This window comes from Etheostoma spectabile, chromosome 16, assembly GCF_008692095.1.
Source record: "Etheostoma spectabile isolate EspeVRDwgs_2016 chromosome 16, UIUC_Espe_1.0, whole genome shotgun sequence".
Lineage (NCBI taxonomy): Eukaryota > Metazoa > Chordata > Actinopteri > Perciformes > Percidae > Etheostoma > Etheostoma spectabile.
The window spans coordinates 17336136-17343224 of record NC_045748.1 but is presented as its reverse complement, the minus strand read 5'-3'; the positions used below and the strand labels follow the sequence as shown (position 1 = coordinate 17343224).

Below are 7089 nucleotides of genomic sequence, written 5' to 3'. Positions count from 1 at the left end.
AGGTCAATGAAGGCTGCCCTGCGGGCCAGCCTTACAGACAACTGGGTTGACAAGCTCCCATGGGTGATGCTGGGCATCAGGACTGCGCCAAAGAGGACCTCCGTCCTCTTCACGGAGCTGGTTTATGGACAGCCCTGCAGGTTCCAGGGATTTTGTCCCTACTGCCACGGTTCCCTTCTGCCACTCTCCAGCGGTCTACTTTACTGGACATGCCAGGCTTTTTGTGCCTGTCCCCACTTCCTGTCACGGACTTCCTCAGTCACACATCCCCGCCGGCTTCAGACAGCTGACTATGTTTTTGTCTGCCAGGAGGCCCACAGGGGACCGCTATGCCCGCCCTACGAGGGCCCATTTCGAGTTTTGGAGTTGGGTGACAAATATTTTGTAGTGGACAGGGGCGGGAAACCAGAGCGACTTTCCATTGACCGCCTCAAACCTGCTCACTTGGACATGGCCAGGCCTATTGACCTGGCCAAACCCCCACGGCGTGGTCGGCCACCGGCTCTGCCCCTGCCCCAAATCCCGCCCCCTCCCGAGCCTCTCACTGTGGACGCCCTACACCCGTGTCATGACGAGGCGCCAGCTGTGGTTGGGCCCCCCGAGCCTCCGCAGCGGCGCAGCCGTTGTGGGCGGTTACTACGCCCACCTACCCATTGACTGTTTAATTCTTCTTCTGATATGGTGAATTCTGGGGGGACGTGTGTAGTGACTGTGACATACATAATTCACCTTGTTGATAAGTGTTGTTCCACACACATTTAATTACACATGTAATTCACTGCCTTTGAGTCACCACAGTTAATAACAGTTCAGGGAACACGGCCCCTTTAAATGTTGTGAAGGCGTGATGACGTGGGACGTTATGAGGTTGGCATTAAGCGTAGTGCCTTATTCTGTATTCTTTTGGTTTTCTCCTGTTGAATAAACGAGCCACGCTTTTCGTGTGCTCAAAGTGAGAAATTGTCTCTTGCATCTTGCCGCAATTTCCACACTTCCATATTATAAATTTATACCAATTACAAAATAATTTAAGAATTAGGGATGGGCATGATTAATCAACAATCAATAATTGACTCACACCTCTTTGACTTCTCACGTTACACTTTGCCTTCTCACGTTACACTTTGCCTTCCCACGTTACGCTTTGCGTTCCGCTGCTGTGAGCTCCCCGGTTCGCCGATGCCGACTCGCGTTGGGACGACTGGCGCGATGAGGCTTGGGTCCAGGTCATAACTGCTTGCAGTTCTAGTTATTTATTATTTTGGAACAAACGAGGGTCTCCGTTTAAAAAACGCCAGCTCGCAGGTGCAGGTTCCGTTACTTTAGAGCATACATCTTCAAGTTTAGCCTAACCGAACATCCAGTTTAACTGCAACAAGTCATTATAATAAAGATCTTATTGACAAAAAACAGGCATTTTTAATTTATGAAATTTTAAATAAATAATGAATTGTAATATAAAAAAAATGTAACGATTAATCGATAATTGATTGTTAATTCTCCTGAAGATTGACTAAGTAATTTACAAACAAAATTTTTTTATCAAATTCCCATCCCTATTAAGAATATTGTTGCTTTATTGTTGCTAATATTGTAATAAAATATTACAGCACAAAAAAGTAGCAGGGCCCTGATTTAAATTTTTACACATTTCTTTCTAGCTGTGAAAAATGTAATCTTGTAGAAGGTTAACTGGACACTGTTAATAATAGTTGTATTAAGATGGGGCAACTTAGACTGTAAATATGATTTCAAATTACATTATTACATTATTATTCATCATGTCCTGTCATTATTATTCATCATGTCCTGTCATGTTAATATGACAGGGCAAGATGAATTTGTGCTAAAATTAACTTAAATATTATCCTATATCAACTTTTATTCTCGTCAGTTATCTACTGTATAAAAAGGGACCTAACAATAGTTGTGAGATCACAGTGTGCATCCCCCTCACTAGGAATGAGCACTATGCCTCCTTCCCACAAGCTTGGATTGGAATTCTGACAAGGAGATTAGGGAAGTTTCCAAGCTATTCATACCGCTCCTATTCTCTACAGAGTACTTGGCTTGGTAGCAGAATCCTCTCCTGCTCAGCTGGACTTGTCTATTTCCGATGTGCCTCTGATGCTGTGTTTGGAGCGTGTCTGTGAATGGCTTTTACCTGTTTATCCCAGCAGCACACAGGCTTATGAGATGTTTTCCTCGAAGCTTACCAGGTGCTTTTCTCAGCTGGAATGCCTTTATGTTTAATTCAGACCCTTAATCCCAGCAAAAGTGGACCAAACATGTCTTCGAAGTGCTTTCACTATCTATCACAGAATTGTGGACTCTAAACTTTCGCCTTTTTTGCATCTCCTCTAGTTTGTCTGTTTACTCCTAAACTTTCTGGACAAGTAATTTGTTGTGACAAAACAGAAAAGATTGCATAGCTATTGCACAAATCAGAAAAATTCAGAAAACAGATTTGTATAGCGCCATTAAAGTTCTGCAACAACTAGCATTCTACATAATACAGATGTTCCAAAATTACAGCTAAGAAAATGCACCTCCAGCAGTCATCATATATATATATATATATATATATATATATATATATATATATATATATATATATACATACATACACACACACACACACACAGTATATATACACATATATACATACATATATAATATATACATATACAGTATATACCTACATACATACTGTACATATATAATATATATGCACATATATACATAGTATACACATATACACCATATGTACATAAAAGCTGTCTCAAACAGGTTTGTTGTTCATCTAATTTAGGATTACTGTGTGGAATTATCAACAAATATAAGCTGCAGTAAGTGAAAATATTGAGATTTAATATTTTGATGTTCATTTTAAATTCTGAGTTTAGCAGTAAGACAGCTAAACCGTCACCGGTTAGCCACCGTCACTGTTGGAAGTGCTGGGCCTTCTCAAGCTGCCGCGTCTGGCAAGAGATACACAATGAGACAAGGTCAGTTGCTGGGCAACAGAAGAAGCAATAGTGCACATAGGCTGGTCTTTCACAAATCTGGGGCTTCGTCCAACAAGGCCAGTCACTGTGTTCAGTGGCAGATGTGACCACAGACCAGGGAGGAGGATATTCGTGCTTTCATATTGGCAAGAATATTTAGCAGACTGTGGCTGATTCTGACAAGGATATAAGTGGAGTGACACCTCTGACTTTTTATGCGGCTCAATTAGGTATTACACCAAGATCATCCTTTTTTTGCAGTAGATGTAAAAAACTAATCCTACAGTAATTATATAATTAGAACAAAGGTTTCATTGCAGGCTTCTCAAAATAATTAGTCAGTTATTTTTAAATCCATGTTTTTTTAAAGAAACACTTTTGTATTTGATCATAAGCATCAATATTCATCAAAATTTCTAGACTTCCACACACATTTTTGTTTCACTGTTTTTTTTTTTTTTAAAAAGCCTATCTTATGTAGCATTGTGAAGGACTCGGTTTAGCACAGCATTACAGGGCATAGACAAACACTGCCCTCAACTGCTGTGTGCAAATCACCTAACGTAAGTAATTTCAGCGTGGGAGGAAACCAGAGCACCTGTAGCACCCTCTAAAAGCAAAGAGAACATGCAAAATCCCAACAAACATTTATGACAGGTAATTATCACTGTGCACTGTGAGATTTCTTCCAAAACAGAAAAGATTGCTGGACCTTAGTTCCTGACTCCCCGATGTTCACATATGTGCAAGAGGCATGTCAGCTGAGACCCATGGGTGACTGTACTTGTGAGTGAAGGTTGCATTGCTTTTGATAGTGTTAATATTAGTTCTCAGCAGAGTATGTCATACAAAACCCTAGATCTGAATTCCCCCTGTACTTGTTAACTTGTTCAAACCGGGGAGAAAGGCTGTTCTGAGTGGCTTTGTGTGTTGTCTTTAAGTGCTTGAGGCTTCAGCTGTCCTAGTGTCCAACACCACTGCATTGAGGAAATATGTTTTACCCTTAAAACTAATTTTAAAAAGAATAACGTGGATTTGGTATTCCATTAAAAAGGCTCTGACTGTCAAGCCTTGTTAAGAATATAAAACACACCCAGGTATACCAATAATGTGCTTTGTAGATTTTTGTTGCATTACACCCTACATGGTACAATGGTATTTATTATTTATTTTTAAGTATTTTTTTTTACATGATTTGATTGCGTTAACACTGCCCTAAACTAACCGGTAGCCACCACTGCTTACATTTTCTTTCTCAGGCCTGAGGATGTCAGTTGATACATCATATTTTCCATCTTTGCAATGGACACATGATTTACCAGATCCAAATGTACTCAGAAAATACAGGAAAAGAATTTGTTTAATACAATGTTAATGCAGTCTTCAATCTTTCACGTCTTCTATGTCTTTGAGAATTTTAACAGCATTACACGCTATAGATTTAATGAGAAACTAATCAGTCCTCCTGCCCTTTACCAAGAAGAAGGTGGACATTATAAATGTCACAAAGATAAAACACTTTAATTATCGAAGACTTAAATTAATTGCTTCATCTGTGCCAAAGTCTTGCAAAGATTTCTTTTGGGGTGTAGCATCAAATTTGGATAATAGGTTAATTTGCCTGTGTCACATCGGACAAACAGCCATAAAACATGTATGTGCTTCCTCATCTGCATTTCCTGTGCTCCACGCTAGCATTGGCACATAGATGCATTTGTGCTCTGGCCCCTTGCAGAGCTGACCTGTTTTGCATATTAGCATATATAGCATATTTCAGCACAAAGGCAAAAGAGCTTAACATAAAACGTTAGAGAGCAGTTGAAAACAGTTAAAAATATAAACACCTCACTCAGCCGTGGCGTGGTAGCGTTGCATTCCCCATACTCATTTCCACGTTCTCCTTCTCCATAAACAACATAAAATCAAGGAGAGGGTGAACTTCTCCTGCTACAGATTTCCCAACGTGGTCACAAAGCACAGGGGAGACTCACTTTGACTTAGGGCTGGGCGATATAGAGAAAATCAAACATTGCAATATTCTTGACCAAATACCTTAATGTCAATATTGCAACAATATAGTATGGTCGACTATTGATGCTTTATCAAAATGTTATTTACACAATGAGATTTTTGATAATTATTCTCCAGAAATGATTTAATGACTTAGAACCATCCGGTAAGTTCAGAAAATGACATCCCTTTACTGTATTGCAGCTTTTAAAACCAGGAAAAGACAACGCTTACCATATTGTGACGATTTCTAGTCTCATATCGCGATTCTGATACAACATTGATATATTGCCCAGCCCTACTTTGACTCTAGAGTCGGCACTCATGCTGAAGCTAATCGCACGCTCTCACTTGCTCTACCACACACTACACACACACAAAGGCCCTGCTATTCTCTTAATGAGATGGACGCACACATCAATGCACAAGTACTAACTTCAAGCCACCGCAGAATCATGAATAATTTTAGTTTACTGATTGTTTATGTAGCAATTTAGTAGCGAGTTTTTATTGAATGGCAGCCTTTATCAGAGTTGTATGTGTAGTCTGTAGAACATCCTCATTGTAGTTTAAGTATAGGTACCGGTTTAGCACTGTTTATTTCTGTAATTAAATAGAGTTGTTGGTCCCACTCGTGTCGTTTATGTTAGTTAACATTAATATTTGCTTCCCTCTCATTTAGAACCACTAGTACACTGCTTAAAATAGCGTATTAGCAAAAGTGCTTGTGCATCTGTATATCTTGAAGTGTACATTAAACCTTTCAAAGGATATCCTTGCCTCACATCTCCTGATAAACACCCCATATCGGTGACTAACTTTTGTAACCACCGAGAGCCCCAGTACAAAAAAAGCAGACATGCCCATGCTGCTGACAGGGCTCATGCTCTATCAATAGCTTAAAGTGTGAGGTTTTTATTGAACTAAATGGTATGCACAAATAACAGCTGGGGCCACTGCATCAAAATATAATGAGTGCATAAATAAGGACAGAGATGATTATGAGAAATAGAGAGGACTGCTTAGATACACCACCTTTCCAATGTAGCAAGGCCAGATGCTAACTAATATCTGATACGGATGTGTGTTGTGACTATGTAGGGAGGAAGTATCTGAGGTAAATAGGTATCATTGTGTCCTTAAATCATGTGAACAACAACACTTCTGTAAACGTATAATTGCTGTAACTCTAGCTCAGGTTTTTTTAGTCCATTTGTTCTCATTTCTGTGGCCTTTATTACAATGCTTTGAAGCTCCTGTATGCGACTCTGTCATGAGTTTGTTAACAAATAAAAGGAAAAGGAAAAAGTCAGCTCTGTGGGAGTATTACAATGTCTCAGAGAAAGATCAGCAAAAAGACACCTGTGGATAATGCATCCTGTATGAAAAGGAAAAAAGGCACCTCTAAAGGAGGATGTGCACAAATACAGTCTGTAATATATTGTCTGAACTACCTAGAGACCGTATTTACAGGAAGGTCACAGTCTTTTTTTCGAAGGCTTTCCATTCTTTTCCCGTCTTTCTGCACCCTGCCATGAACCAATGTTCTTGAATCATTATTCCCTCCAGAGTTTCCTCTCCTCTATATATAAAGCCCAAAATATATGTGATAAAAGTGCCATGTTGGCTTCCTTTTGAACCTCTGGGAGAGGTTTTTATATACCTCTGATGATCCCTGATGAGGTTTGTTTCGCAGTCTTGTCTAGCTGTGGGGAAATCTTGTGTGTTAGAACCTGTCTGCGGCCTTCGGGGTGTCAAATTTGTAGCAATACCCATTAGGATTGATAGGGAGGAAAGCAGGAAAGTGTAGGCTGTGCTCAATCTTGGTCTCACACTGACTGGAAGGCAGCCCCTAATTTAATACATTTTTCAGAAAACAAAATCAGTAAAATGTGAACAGGTGTGTCCCAACAGGAGAGCAGTTCCATTCTTTGGCAAGGTCTGAAATCCACGATTTCTGTGTGAAATAATGCAGTTTGTTTAATATGGGGTGAAGGAACTTCAAAGTACAGTATTTGTTTTGGGAGCCACAGCTCTATGAGCCTATTTTATGATCCCTGGGGATAAAAAA

At 39.9% G+C, this 7089-nt stretch overlaps 1 long non-coding RNA gene across 1 annotated transcript in view; it reads left to right on the top strand.

Annotated features, from left to right (window-relative positions):
• Positions 1-7089, top strand: part of LOC116704394 (uncharacterized) — a 15636-nt gene that overhangs the window by 6570 nt on the left and 1977 nt on the right. Inside the window, exon 2 of the long non-coding RNA XR_004335670.1 lies at positions 5564-5566. This is a non-coding gene — a long non-coding RNA (uncharacterized LOC116704394). The remainder of the gene's footprint in view (positions 1-5563; positions 5567-7089) is intronic.